At 41.7% G+C, this 15,672-nt stretch overlaps 1 long non-coding RNA gene across 1 annotated transcript in view; it reads right to left on the reverse strand.

Annotated features, from left to right (window-relative positions):
• The window catches only part of LOC141579344 (uncharacterized), a 45,229-nt gene that overhangs the window by 6,718 nt on the left and 22,839 nt on the right, over window positions 1-15,672 (reverse strand). The window contains exons 2-3 of the long non-coding RNA XR_012510529.1: window positions 10,866-10,922; window positions 9,557-9,628 (exon numbers count right to left, since the gene is read on the reverse strand). This is a non-coding gene — a long non-coding RNA (uncharacterized LOC141579344). The remainder of the gene's footprint in view (window positions 1-9,556; window positions 9,629-10,865; window positions 10,923-15,672) is intronic.

Below are 15,672 nucleotides of genomic sequence, written 5' to 3' on the forward strand. Positions count from 1 at the left end.
CTCTTCCTGGTTCTGTAAACTTTTTGTACTCAGAGCTCTTTTGATATAGAAAGATTTATTAAATACTAAAAGTGAAAACCAGGGCTTCCCTGGGGAAAATTTTGTATCTCACTTGCGTTTTCCATCATATTCTTTCTCCCAATTTACTCCCTAAACCCTCCTCTTTTTTTTTTTTGTGATTGTTTTTCTACTCTTTTAAGCTTCATTTTGGGATGGTTTAAAAAAAAAAAAAAACACCTCTCGTAAGTACACCCTGAAAGCCTAAGTTTTCACTTCAGCTGCAAATCGTCCAAACCACATGCATCTCAGCTGAACACTCCTCCAGCTGGCCTCGTTCTGCCAAAGACCCTTTTTCATACCTGACCGAATTTCTTTAGAGTATGGCTAGAATTATTATCTTTAAGAGATCACTGTCACCAAATTCCAGATCGTTCTTTTGCACGGCCAGAGAGGTTCCTTTGTAACTAAACTTGATAGCGTTTTTTCCTCCAGAATTGCCTTCTTTGTTTCTTCCTTTACTCTTTCTCAGTCCACCTTTGTACTCCTCCTCCTGTAGCCTCTTCAGCACTTAGTCTGTCTTTCCATCTTTGTGGGTCTCTGTCTCCCTTGTCCTAATCCTCAGCTGCCCGTGGTACAGAGGGGCAGCCAAAGTTTCCTTCAGAGACAGCTGTTTCCCATTTCAGGAGTCTCAGCTTTGTGGCTTTGTTGATTGTCTTCTCACCTCTAGGTTCGGTCTGACTCGTAGCTAAAACATAACTAACCACTTTCGCTAAGACCTCCAGGGCCAGCGCCTGAGCTGTCAGCTGCAGGCCCTCTGCGAGAGCATCCTGCCATGCAGATGCCACCGAAGCCCCATAAGCCACACACCACCCCCCGACCCAGGGGGAAATTAAGGCAATTTCACTAAGGCTCACTAGTGAGGAAAATTGGTTGATTGAGTTATTTCTAAATGGCTTTTCAAATCTTCTCATTATTCTGGGGAAGGGAGTTAGATTGTCAGGGCCTGGTCCCTTGCCCCCAGATAAAGCCAAATCCACAGGAATCCTGTGAGTGGAGAGGCTTGGAGGCTATACTTTGGAATAAAACCACAAGGCCCAGCTCAGCAAGGCTGTCCCTTGGTGCTGAATGCAACCAATTCTTGCCTGTTTTAAGTGAAACCATCCTGGGATGGGGAAGTGTATTTTGAGAGTGGAATGCTTTGTATGTAGTTCCTTGTACTTGGGGGACAGCATGGTGTGTTAATAAATGAGAGTGCTCCTTAAAAGTCTGCTCCTTTCAGCTCCCAGGCTGTGTCTGCTCAGGGAGCCCAGTGATAAAGATCATTAATAGTTTTTTTCTGTAAGTAACTGAATCAAAGGGAAGCTTACTTATCTGCATTGTCTGGATGCCAAGTTAGGTTGCATACTTATTAACTCTTTGATAGTCTCAGCTGCCAGAGAGCCTTTTGCATATATTCACATATATATTTATATGCACACGCATACATACACATATATACATATGCACACAAATATATAGGGAAGTTATTAATATACAGCCTTTCCCTTTTATATATATAAAAATGAAATCTCCTTGTATATGTCCATCTGCCTGCATATTTAACCTGGCTCCATCATATCTGTACAATGGTGGACGTGTCATGTAATGTCTCTACATCCAGTTTGTCCATCTGTGAAATAAAGTAGTTGAGGTTTTTGTTTTTAAGCTGGTGTTTTTGGTAGGGCAATGCTTCCACTGTAATCCAGCACAGTTCTGGGCATGTGGTGACGCTCAGGGCAAAATGACATGCTGGTATGTAACAGGAAATATCCACTTCCTAACGTTGTGTTGAGTCCTAAGATTCCATTATTCTGATATTTTTAGGGAGTTCTGTTGGGTCCTGGCAGCGAGAGGAGGGAAATGATCATCAGATCCTCATGCATACATACACTAAGAGTCGAGATAGAATACTGCAGATTGCAACTCACCTGGCTTTACAAACAAGACCTGGTCAGGTGAACTTCCTCTCTTCCTGGAGACCTAGGTTGGCCTGCTAGGTTAAAGGCAGTGAACAGAATTCATCTGGCTTGACAGTGAGACTTTCGACTCAGTCTTGGGCAACATGCTTATCAATAAACCTCAGTGGCAGGCCCCTTTGCCTCAAACCCAGGTTGCTGTGTTCACTGACCCCTGTGCACCATCAGTGTCTTCAGACACACGGCTGTTAGCTCACACGTCTTCAATGTCACTCTCTGCTTTAAAATCCAAGAGTGGCCTCTCAATTGCCTTTCTGATGATTTTCAGGGCCCTCAGCTTAGCATTCAGGCTTCACTGGGTTTTTGGTCATCTTTTCCTTCCAGCTTTATCTCTAGGACAGACCCATCTCTCCAGTGAAAAGTCTTCTAATTGTTTCACTCCTCCCTGTGACACTCCCGCTCCACCCTGCATTAGTTCTGTGCTAGGGTTGCTGTGTGGCAAAGCTGGAACACTTCTCATGCAAAGCCAGTGTCTCCTCTGCCCCATTCTGACCTCCCCTTTGAAGCCCAGATCAGGACCTGCCCCCTCCATTGAGGTGTCCCTGGTGGGCTTGCAGCAAGGGAACCTGCCTTCTTGGATTTGTCCACCTTGCATTTGTCAAGGCATTTGTAGTCTGCATGACACCATTTGCCCTTGTTCCTCCAAACCTGGTCCCTTCAGAGCCCTTCTGGAGGAGCCTGGCAGAACCTGGAGGGTGTTGGGAACCAGGGTGGGGATAAGAGGCTGGAGCCCAAGATGTCTGGGAGGGCTTAGAAGAAGTAGAGCTGCTTCACTTGAAGGAGAAAAAACAGAAGCTAATTTCACAGAAGTCTAAATATGTGATTAAGTATCCAGTCTGCATGTCCACTAACAGTGAGGGTAGGAAGACAGACGTGGTGTGCGAGGGGAAGCCGTGAAACTTCCTCAGCGGCAGTGTCTTTAAGATTGGCTCTGATGGTGTTGGTCAGACCAGAGACAGAAACTGGAAAATGTGCCTCACTCTCGTGGTCCATTGTAGCCCAGAGACTTAAAGCTTTTTAAATGTCAGGCGGATATTTGACTTGTTAAAGTGAAAATTAAAAAACAAAAACATACTGGTATTTAGAAGTCATTTTCATAATCCCATGAAAATTTTCCTATGTTTCTCTTAAGCTGGGAAATGGAAGCAGTCTTCAAGTTTGCATAGTTAACAGATCTTGTGTGAGTGTATAGTTGCTTATGGAAGTAGTTATAAAAACGAAGAAGTAGAAGGACTTGACAAAGTTAAGATCTTTTATTATTAGAAATCACCTTTTTTGACTTGGGTTTTCTCTAACTTGACCATCAGGCAAATAACAGTCTTCATAACCAGAGGGTAAGTTGGGCTGCGGGTGTCATTTCAAAGTGATTCCCCCTTTCCCTCTGCTTGTCTCTAGTCAAGGGTCATTGACCTAAATCTTTCATCTCTGGCAGGGGTCCTTCTAACCCATCAGACTGGATTCTTGGGTAAAGTCTTTCCCCATCAATTACTTTGCTTCCTTTTTATAGGGAGCTCTCCTCTGAGATCAAAGACAATCTATAGCAATTTATGAGAAACAAAGGAAGTGGGAGAGGATGCTAAGCTATTTTAAGTGGGGGTGGGGTCTGAAACAGTGAACCTGTCAGAATATCTGGCCTCTGCTGTGTCTGAGAGCTGGGACGAGGTGCAGCTTCTAGGTGTGGGAGGAGGGACATGCGAGCTTGCTCTGTGGAACTGGTCTTCACACCATCTGATCAGCGTCCCCAATGCTGACTGCATCCCCGGGTCACCTGAGTTCCTCTTGAATGAAGCAGATGACTGGGCCTTACTTAAATGATTTAACAGGTCCCCAGCAAGTCCAGTGCCTTACAGTTGTCCTGACACCATGGACCCAAACAGCACGGACAGCCATTGGCCCAGGTCCCTGATACTCAGTGGGTTTCTTTGTTCCTCTTCCAGCCAAATGCACTTACATTTTTCAAAGGGCTCCAAGACAAGAACCTGGTTAATCCCGACTCCAGTACATTCACTGGAGAAGAATAAAGGGGAAATTTACAAAAATGAGAAAGCTTCAGAATAAGACTACATAAATTATTTTGGAGCCGGTTTTTCCTTCTTGTACAATTTTCAGAGGGATTTTGTAACACACGTGCACACACAGTCAGGGAGATGAGTAAACAGGAAAGAAAAGATTGACTTTTATTACTTGCTGGTTTAAACAAATTTTTTTTTCTTTATATTTTGAGTTCTCCTTTTTCCCCCTTAGAAGATATCAAGCTGTTTTCAGGAAGAATAGGTGTTTGGTTTTGGGGGACGATGAAAAGCATGACAACACCATGCTATTTTGATAGAGTGAGAGAAATATGCCAGTTTTAGGGCAGCTTCATTTGGTTCTGTGTACAGAGGAGCTGAATTGTGTCTTTTTTGAATTTGGCTTCACTTGGGGCTGCAGCTCTTCACGGGAAGGATAACATTTATTCAGAGCTAATTTGTAAACTTCATTTTCAGTTTAAGGTCTGGAATCTAAACTGCTGTTCTGTCCTTACAGGCGACAGCCCAGAGGCTCTGTGAGCATTTCAAAGAGGGTCAGATTTTCAGGATTCTGCCATTGGGCCCCAGTCTCCCCCAGCCCCCACTTGTCTGCTTGATTTTGGGTCAACTGTAGGCTATCAGTTTGGAAAACAAATCCTTAACCTGGACTTTTTATTGCTGATAAAGTCTCTGTGGGTGGCAAAGTGGCAACTTATTTATTTAGAATTTGTAGTGGAATCTTTTTCTGCATGTACCTCATTGTCAGCAACCCCTTTTCTGCCCCCTTCCATGCCCCTGAGGTTTTGAAATGTTTCCCCTGAACATTAATATGTTTATAATATTTCTCAAATGGAAGTCCTCACTCCTCATAAACATTCAGCTTTTTGAAAGGAGTCACCCTCCCCACCTCTCCATTCCTGGAGACCAAAGCACACTTTCTGTGTGTTGTGGAAAAGGCTGCCAATTACAGCTGTAATGCTGTTTTCTAAACAAATTCAGATATCATTGTTTTATTGTTAAAAGAAGGATTTCACTCCAAGGTCCCTAGCCTATATATGGGTCTCTGATAGATGGTGCTTTTTTGGCAGGCTGGAGATAAGCCCAGGTCAAGGAAACAGCTTTCACTTGTCTCTGTAAGTCGCTCTCAGCCTGGCCGTATCGTTTCATTATTTCCTTTCCTGTTATCTTCAAACATTTCCTCAAAGCAGAGCTTGACAAGAACAGGAAGGTTGGCAAAGGTCTGGCGAGGAGGTGGTTTTCCTTCGTGTTTGAAAATGGTCACTTTCCTCCCCTGACCCCCACCCCGACCTCTCTTCATTACCTGCTCTCTCTCTACAAAGCTGATGAAAAAAATTCAGAACTCCTTTCCCTCTTTATAGTAGGTCCTCTAAGAAGTTTCTGATCAGCTCACTGTCAGCCTGTTTCCTCTGATCAGCTTAAATAGGTCCACTTGAAGTTCACAACTGCCAAAGCCAGCATGCAGATTGAAAGCAAAGGGAGCATTTGAGAAGCATTTATGAATGTGTCCACCCAGGATTACCTGGGATGCTGAAATCCCTGGGACAGCGCTAGGTCCACAAACCCTTTCTTCTTGATTAAATTAGTATTTCCCACTAACAGGAGAAGGAATTCCCTTTCCACAAACTGATTTCTTTTCCGACCCCCTCTTCCACCACTAAAATGTAAACTCGATTCCTGGGTCCTTAGCAGGAGACTGTTTGTGACTGAGGGTCCCTATAAGCAAGCCTGTACTGAACATCTTGGTACAAATGAACCTTTTAACCTCTCATTGATGGCTTTCTGTCTAATTTTATACAGGAACAAAAAGCCCAAACAAAAGTAAGGCATGTTATCTCAGGTCGACACAGACGTGTGGGGGCAGGAAGTTCATTTCTGCACTGTGGCCCCCAGGTTCTTTTCTGAGATTTTCCTCCTCTGTCTTCAGAAAAGGGCGGCTTTGTTAATCATTAGCCCCTGATAAGAGTGTGTCCATTTCAGCAAAATTAATAAGAGATAGCATTTTTCTTCCTTCTAAATGGCCCATGTTGGTAATTAACATCGCTTTTCATTACTCACCTTGAAAGCTGCCTTCTCTGGCTCCCCGGACCTTGCCCTGGCTTTTTTAAACTGTGGCCTCCAGCCTGTGAGAGACCTAAATGCAGAAGAAGCACCCAGGACCCTCACTGAGGCGCCTTGAAAGAATCATTTAGCAAGTATTTATTGAGTGCCTACTGCATGGAACTACCAAGTTGAATCAGACAGAGACCCTTGTGGAAAGGAAATGGGCGAGAGGTAAAGTGGGGTTGTTTAAAGTCACCCTAATGCTACAGAAACTGATGGCTGCCATGAACAGAAGCAGATCCAATGAAGGCAGAACAGGATGGAGAGATGGCTGGGGTAGGAGTTTTATGGTGGAGGTGACCTTCGAGTGGGACATGCAGATGTTGGAGTTCATTTCATCAAAAAGGGATGTAAACGTTCAAATGATCTTTCCTTGCACTTTTTGTGTGTTTTTTTAGAGAAAAGGAGAAAGAGTACTTTCATAGAGAATATATAATTTTTTTCCTCTTTGGTAGGTTTTTTCCCAGTATATTTAGCCAATGAGCTGTTGACATTTTAGTAATGACACTACTGTCTAGTTTACCCAGCTCCCCAGTGTGTAAAATGTTTTCCTGTCCATTTTTTCCAACAGGTGTGTGCCCCAGGAGGATTCTTGGTCTCAGAGATGGAAATGTCACTTGGGGCGAGTTAAGATACATTTTATATCATTCACATCTTTAGCGGTGAACTCCATGCTTTAAAGAGCCACCAAGAAAAACCCAAATAAGAGGAGGTAGGTTGAAAAAATTATGGTACATCATGGGATGAGATCTCATTGCAACCAAGATGGTGAGGATTTTTAACTGTTTATGACAAAGCAAAAGTGGCATGTTCTCATTTTTGTGAAGAATATGACTATGTACATTGAGAAGTACAGGCTAGAAGACTCATCATTAAAATATTAATAGTAGTTATTGATGGGTGCTGGAAAAATGCATGATTTAAATTGTTCTTCCCTATGATTTTCAGTGTTTCCCAAAATATCTACAGTGTCAACATACATTACTTTTGTAGTCAGCTGAAATGCTATTAAAGAATAAAGATGCTGAGGGGGGTAAAAAGGACTTTATTAAGGTGGGAGTTTAAACATGGATTATGAAAATGACAAGGAGGATATTCTCCCTTCTCATGCCATTTCTAATGTCATCAGTTGTGAAAAAAGGAAAAAGCACTCTCACCCAGATTCAGAACGAAAAGCAAGAGTCTGTTTTAAGTAACAATGAATGACGTTCAGTAAATCCGATGGAAGAGTTCTCTTTCAGCTACTTGGGTTGAAATTTTGTCAGTTGACTCTTAGAAATTTTTCTAGTCAAAGAATCATTTCTTTCTCTGTTTCTGGTAGACTCTAGGTTCTGAATTATTCAAAGGTCAAAAATCTGTTGCAAAAGTTGTCCAGATCACTTTTGGCTGGGGAGGGGTAGGGGGATGGAGGCATAGGGATGGGGGAAGAAGGGTGTAAATCCTATGTTATTGTTCTCTTGTTCAAGCTTAACCATATAAAAATCTAAAGGTCAGTTGTTGTTCTGGTAATTTCCTTCACAGAGGCACAATGAGCCTCTTTATTTTTACCCATTACTTTGCAATTTTCTTTTACTCAAATTACATGCATCAGATAAGCTTATTTATTTCACAATTGGTAATAAGTGTTCAGCATATCTAAACTAGGGTGCAGTCATCTGCAGGTCCAGGAGCAGAGGAAATAGCTTTGGCTTTTATTCAAATCCCATCCCTGGTCATTTGCAATAGAAAAGCTTAGTTGGAGGGTGTGGGGTGTGGATGGTGGGAGTGGATGGTGGGGGTGGAGACAGGGAAGGAAAGGCAGAGAAATGGAAAAAAAATGTAAACCTGTAGTTTAGGTTAAAATCCCAGCTTCTTTTGGTATTTTGTGTCATCTGGGCCTCACAGTTTGAAGATCTGCTAAATTAGAGCAACAACCCATGGGGGCCCCTCCTCCAGAACGGAATTGTCTTTTGACATCTGACTCACTCAAAATTGTGGGGCCAAAACATATAAGCAGAACAGAGAAGCTGTTTGCCTTGAGCACGCAACTTTAAAACTGTTTTGGGTCTTTGACAGAAGGTTCCTCCTCACTTTTTTCTTCCTTTCAAACACTCAAGAAAAACAAACAAACAAAAAAACAACTCCAGAAAAAACTGCCTACGTGATGAAAGGATTCAGGACCTGTCTCTCGTTTGTGCCTTGATGACAATTTAGCTACTGGCTGAAAAGGCAGAAGTAACCTTGGGGAAAGAGGCAGAGCTGAGTGACCTTGTCCTTCGAGGTCTCAGCAGTTCAAAAGAAAGGTCGCCTTCAAACCTGTTTTATACCAACTGGTGTCCTCGATGACTTTGAAATATTTTCTCCTCTTCTTTCTGTGCCTTGCTTCTTAGGAGATCAAGTAGCTTATAGCCAATACAAATTAAAAACATAAAGAAAGCAAACTCTGCCTCAGTAGGTGGGGAGAGAAGAATCAGAATATTGAAGTCGCTGTGCTTGACTGAGCAAGTTAACGCTAAACTTTCTGGCAACAAATGCAGAGAAAATGTGGGTTGGGGGAAGAAACATGGCAGTTGCTTATTTTTGATTCTTTGTGAGGAAAAAGCATATGACCACAGGGAAAACACAGGCTTTCAGTAGTGAAAAAATTTCCCCCATGTGACTTTGTGTAGAAGACACTAGAAATGTGGTTGAAAATATATTCAAGAAGGTTTTCTAAACATTTTCCTTTTCTTTTAAACTTTCTGACCTATGTATCCATTTGTCTTGGTTATTAAACTTATTCATTAATATTTCTTCCTGGAGCTTTTCATGTGGAGATGAACAGTACTGCTACCTTAATTAAACAAGGAGCCATGAGACTGAGGTGGCTCCTGTGCCAGGAGCCTAAGTGAGCAAAGTGAGACCTAAGCCTTTCATGCCAGAATTAAGAATGGGAAGCCTGAGAATAGCCAATCACAAACAGCCAATAGGCTTTCCAAATGAGGCGAACGTTTCCGCTACTGTAGCCAAACAAATAAATTGCTTGCCTTGCTTCCACATCTTCCGAGTAAAAGGGCCCCACTCCCTCTAATTGGTGGAGCACTTCTAACCCTTGCTGTGTTGGCAGCCCGATTAGAATTGATTTTTGTTTAAATAAACTCTTGACAATTTTAATATGCCTCAGTTTATCTTTCAACAGTACAAAAATCCATGATTTGTACACCTACATTAGACAGGATTGCATGTACCCCACACAATGACCATTTAACAAGTACTTGCTGAATGAATAAATGAAAAATTAGTAGTCCAACATGCTATCAATAAACAATTAGAGAATGTCATGAAAATATTTTAATTACAGTAGTAAAAGTAATCTAGAAATAAACCTAATTTGAAGAAATTCATAACATTTTATTGAAGGACAAATGAAGACCTGAATAAGCAGACACATACCAGGTTTGCAGTAGACTCAAAATTGTGAAGGTGTCAGTTCTTTGCCATATAATCCATTAATTCAATGCAATCCTAAGAAAAATTACAAGGGGGATATTTAATGGAACTTCACAAGCTGATCTGCAAGTTTATATAGACTAGAAAATGCACAGATCAAAAAAAGTTCATTGAAAAAGGGTTAACAGTGATAGGAGATTTATCCTTTTTTATGTCAAAACATACTTTAAAATGACAGTAATTAGAACAGTGTGTTCTTAACACAAGAATAGAGAAATGAATCTGTGGAACAAAGAGTCTATAAATACATCCATGTATGTTTACATAGGAATTTAGTATTTACAACAAAGAAAACACTTCAAATTATGGGTAACTGAGGACCTACTTGATAAATAATGTCAGGATAATGAGAAGAAAAGAAAATTTCAGTCTCACTGTAAATATAAATACATGCTTCATATGGATTAAAGAACTAAATCTAGAGAAAAATCTGTGAAGTATTAGAAGAATAGCAAAACTGGTTTTTTTGTGAGTTTTTAGGTGGGTAATGCCTCTTTTAAGGAAGATATAAAACCCAGAAACCATATAGGATAAAGTTTTTTTTTTTAAAGCTACATTAAACATTTTAAGCTTTAATACAGTGAAATATATAAAATGTGAGCAGCAGTCTAGGGTAAAATATTTGCAAGCTAACTAGTAGGTAAAGATTAAAATTCACAATATATAAAGAGCTCATACAAATAAATAAGAGAAAGAAAAAGTAGAAAGACAGGCAAAAATATAAACAGTCTAAATAAAGTGAACAATTTACATGTGAAAAGGTGCTTAAGCAGTAAATAAAGTACAAAGATCAAAGTAATGATGATAGATCATGTTTTACCCATTAGATTGGAAATTAAAAAAAAAATTGTGTTGCTTTCAATGTTGAAGGAGCGTAAAATGCAGTAGTCTTTTGGAGGTCAATTTGGAAGTATATATCAACAGTGAAAATGTCGATATACTTTGAACCATCACTTCCACTTCTACGTTTCTTTCCAAGGGGATTCCTCCCTCATGTGTACAGAGAAGCATCAATCAATGCAGTATTATTTGTAATGGCAAAAAATTAGAAGCCATTTAAACATAGAAGGTAACATGGTTAGTGAAATAAACTATGCTCCTTTCTGATACAGCCACTATTACATAATAGTGTGCAGCAGTAAAGAGAATAAGGTAGAAGACTAGTAGAAGAAGAGCAGACTTACAGTGCTCACAAGGGCAGATTTATAAGGTATATTTCTGTGTGAAAAACTACAGACAGAACAATACATACAGTTTAATCCTGTGTTCAAGCAGACCTCAGAGATGTTGTGGATTTGGTTCCAGACCACTGCAATAAGGCAAATATCACAATAAAGTGAGTCACATGGATTTTTGGTTTCCCAGTGCTGTAAAAGTTATGTTTACACTAAACTGTAGTCTGTTAAGTGTGCCATAGCGGTATGTTTTAAAAAAGCAATGTATATACCTTAATTACAAAATGCTTTATTGCAAAAAAAAAAAAAAAATGCTAACCATCATCTGAGCTCTCAGTGAGTCCTAGTAGTAACATCAAAGATCACTGATCACAGATCACCAAACACATGTAATAACAGTGAAAAAAAATTTAAAAATGTGCAACAGAGGCAGGAAGTGAGTAAATGCTGTTGGAAACGAAAGGCCAATAGACTTGCTTGATGCAAAGTTGCCCCAAACCTTCAATTAGTAAAAATCGCAGTATCTGTGAAATGCAGTAAAGCAAAGTGCAATAAAGTGAGGTATGCCTGTAATTCTGACTGTAGGAACATTTAAAAGAATATATTCATTCTTAGTTAAGTAATTAAACATTGTTTTAAGAAGGTAACATATCATTAGACAGTGCATTTTTCACGAAGAAGATTCTTTATCCCAACTTAGGCAATGTAAAGGGCCTCAGGATTTCCCAGTCATCAGGGTAAATGGAGTCCTTCTTGGCCCTCTTTTATGGAAGGATTTCCTTCCTTTAAATATCACAATCTCTGGTCCCCCCCCAAGGCCTTTTTCCTTCCTAATAAGAGTGAGGAAGTCTCCCCTCTGGTGCAAGGAAGGGATCAGGGCACTGCGGATAGCTGTAAATCCTCTGCCTGTAACTCCCGCTCTAGCTGGTGGATTTTCTTCCTTGCTACCCAAACTGATATATTAAAACCTTACATTCTTTCCTCTTCTGTGCTCCCCTCAGGATGACATAATTGTACAAAGTGGTCAACAGGGAAAAGGATTGGGGCAGTTCACACCAGGACAGTTAGTCCCTGCATGATTGGAAGCAGGCTCATTGGGTTTCGTTCTCCTAACAAAGTCACAAGTTGTTACATTAGGTGGTCTGGTGCATAAATCAGTGTCTGACAAACCTCCCCCTCCTTACAATGTGTAATGCTCAAAAAATGAGACATATTTGTTGGCCTCTTGGGTATCCCTGTTTGAATGACCCTCCTTTTTTTCTCCTGACCTCTACTCTCCACACTATGTCAAAATCCGGAGGCTTTTTAATTTTTCCCCCTTTGGGAAATTCATTTGGGTTCCATTCATTCCATGGAAATCCTGCTACTACATTCTAAGCAGAAGAAAGAGGGTAGTGTTGAAAAAATGGCCCTTGGGCAAGACAGCACAGAAACCAATGCCCATGCCTTCTGCCAGCCCAAGGAGTGTTTCCCTTACAGTTTATATGTAGGTGTTAAAAACCAGAAGGATCTGATCTGAGTTCCAGTAAAGTCATGCTTGATCTATATCCCTGTGAAAATGCTTTTCCGACACCCCTTCAAATAAAATTTTGAGTTAACGCTTGCTGGAGTGTGTGTATGTAATAGGGAAATTTTGTTTGCACACATTGAAATATCTGTCATAGTTTGAGACAGTTTGTGTACAGACACATTATGATGCCAACTGCGAATCACAGAGAAAACTTCGTTGTGTCAGAATGAAGACCTGTGCAGCGAATAGCTCTGGCTCTTCTGTCTGATCCAGATTATTCCTCCCTTTTAGGACTCAACTACTCTTGCATTCTGTACCATCTGGGTGAGTCAGTTAAGTACCTGTGACACCTCCCACTTCAGGGTGACATGTGACCTGTCAGGCCAGACAGAACCCTTTTTCAGAGACTGATCTGGATGCTGAGAGGGTGTAGTCTCATAGATAAAATTTCAGAATTGCTGGTGGCCAGCTTTCTGGCCACGTGGGTAGAATCTGCCTGAGAATAACATCAACACAGAAGAAAGCAGAGCCAACAGATAAATGGATGGAGGGAAGGAAGGAAGGATGGACAGGTAGATGATGAATGTATCGTCGGTGGACAAATGGATGGATGGATGGATATAGAATGCCACAGCTTCTCTCCAGGTATCCAGGGGTTGTCCACGATTCAGTGACCGAACCAGAGGATCTAATGAGGGAGACCTGTCATCTACAAAATTCTGCCCAAAAAGTTCGCTCCTTACTGGAGGGAGACAAACTGATTTGAAAAGACTTCTCCAGGACCGGGAAAATCAAGTGGCATAGGTCTAGAGTTCAGGACATTCTGAACAGCACCAAGCCAGCACTGTCTCAGCTGTCCCTGAAGCCTGACATACGTCTCAGGCTTGGCAGTACTGCAGTTCTTACACCTGTCTGGCTGCTGAGACTGCTGTCTAGTGGCCTCAGATCCCGATGTATTTTTCGAGTCAGGTCCCATCACTCAGGATGATCTATGTGTATTATCCTTGCAACATCAGAGTCTAAGTCAGGAGATGATTTTTTTTTAATGTTTTATAAGCTCACTAATAGTTTGTAGACATTGCAAGGTATGAATTTGGGAGAGAGAGACCAGAGATGAACAGCTAGGGATGCAGAAAAATAGGAAGTCATTCAAATGTGGATGGTCATCGATGACACACCAGCGAACACTTCTGCCTTGTGAGAGAAGGAAAGTCAGCTGAGTGTTTGAGGGAGCGGGGTGGGGTCAGGTTGAAAGAGCACTGGAGAGAGATCCCGGAGGACCCACGTATTCCCACTAATGAGCTGTGTGACCTCTGGTTTGGCCCCTGTTTCAGTTCCATTCTAAGTCCTTCAATGGGCCAGATCCTGTTTCATTAGGCTCTGGAGGATACAGTGTGAGTCAGGCATTTCCCCTTTTCCTCATGAGCCCAGCAGGGTGGAGAGGCTGGGACTTCAAAGATGAGTATACAACTCAGCCTACTTCAAGGAGAGCAGGACTGAGATGCACGCTCTGTTTGTGGAATAGGTTAAGTGCTATTGAATGCCCACAATGGCAGTGGACCTTGAAGGGTTTCTCTAGCTCCTTGTGAATTTGCAGCCTTTGCTTTTCTCTACTGAAGCAAATGTTATTTTCATCTGCCTCCTGATACTGTTGAGGTAGAAGGCTCACCAGGCAGAAGGCCAGGGGTGGGGGTCTGTGGGATATGGTAAGTGTCTGCTTTCAGGCCAATGGAGCCTGGGAGATACATGCAGGGAGCTGCCACAGGGCAGAGAAAGGATGTGGGCAGTGCTAAGCTGGAGCTTTTGGCTGGAGCTGGTGTCAGTCAATGAAAGAAACCTCAGCGAGAGCGCAGGAATCCTCCCTCCACTTAATGTATTTGAAATGTTTTACAACTTCCTTCATCCTCTCCTCTTCCAGCTTCCCTCTTACCTCCTTATCTGTTCTTCCCAGGACTTAAAAAGAGAGACAGACAAACCTCGAAGGTATCGGGTGTCTTCCCCTTTCCTCCCCAGTCTGGTCAGGAGCACATTCCTTAGCATACTCGCTCCGTTGCTCCATCAGAGTCTCTGCATCTACTTCTAGCTTTCTCTTTCTTCCTCTTTCCTTCTCTCTCAATTCTCTGTTTTCTCTTTCTCTCCACCATTAGCTTTTGACTCTACTTCCATTCCCCCTTCCCCATAAGCCACAAGATCTGAAAGCCCAGACTGTTTTATCTGAAATTCACAGACAGCAAGCTAAGTTGATGCAAGAGAAATGAAATGTCTTCATGTCAATTCCATTTCTTTGGCTGTATCTTCTTAAACACACATTGTACAGAATAAGAAAATGTTTGATTCTAAGTTTGCTTTGATTTTAAACCATAGGCAGAGTGTGTAATTTTTTTTCCTGAGGAGTCCCTGTCAGCATCACCCAAATTTCAACCCATCCAAATGCTTTCCTTAAGCAAGAATGCTAAGGTTTCCTCCTTAAAGTCACCATTTTTCAAGGGAGGGAGAGGATGCTCCTTTAATGGAACAGATAGATGGGATAGATTCTTTTGGTTCTGTTTTTCTAGGTTATAACTTCATAGTTTTGTTTGAGAATGAAAAAGAAAAATACAAAACAACAGTGGCACTGTGGCTCCTTTATTCACCAAAAGCTATTATGACTGGGTGTCTGTCCATTCAGGCAGTCAGCTGGGTTGGGTGGATGGGTTCATCCATCCATTCATTGGCTGTTTGGACAGTAATTTACTTAGTGACTACAAAAGCCAGGCTCTGGGACTCAAAGAGGTCCCCAATCACATGGAGTGTCTCCTTGCTGATGGGACAAATAATCAAATTTTTCAAAAGAATAAATAGGACAATTCTAGAAGTGATGTGCCATGAAGACAATTAAAGAAATAGATGTCACCCTGAGTGCAGAATTTAGAGGGAGGGGCAGGAGGCCTCTTTGTGGAGGAAAAAGCACATACTGAGAACCTCTGATGAGAACGAGGACTGCTATTGTACGCTTATCTGGGTGAGGGATGGATGGTGGGGAAAACCAGGAATCATTGAAAAAAAATGTTCTGAAAGGAGTTGAGATGAATTTGACTTAAATTTTTCTGCTTTAGCAAATGTCCTTCTTCTTCTCCATCCTTTTCCTCTCCTCCTCCTCCCTCTTATGAGAGGGCAACACAAGCTAAGAGTCAGCCTCACCCTCAACCCCAAAAGGCCAATTTCTGTTTTGCCACATGTGGCCAGAAAGTCCATTTCTGTTCAGAGATCAGTTATCTTTCTCTCTTTTGGACTCTTCCTGGAGGCCTGGCAGCATCACATTTCATACCCCGAGGAAGAGACTGCAGGGGGTTTATAAGTCCATGGGAACAGGTTTTCCCCTCAAGGTCAGGTAG

This window comes from Camelus bactrianus, chromosome 12, assembly GCF_048773025.1.
Source record: "Camelus bactrianus isolate YW-2024 breed Bactrian camel chromosome 12, ASM4877302v1, whole genome shotgun sequence".
In the NCBI taxonomy this organism is placed as follows: domain Eukaryota; kingdom Metazoa; phylum Chordata; class Mammalia; order Artiodactyla; family Camelidae; genus Camelus; species Camelus bactrianus.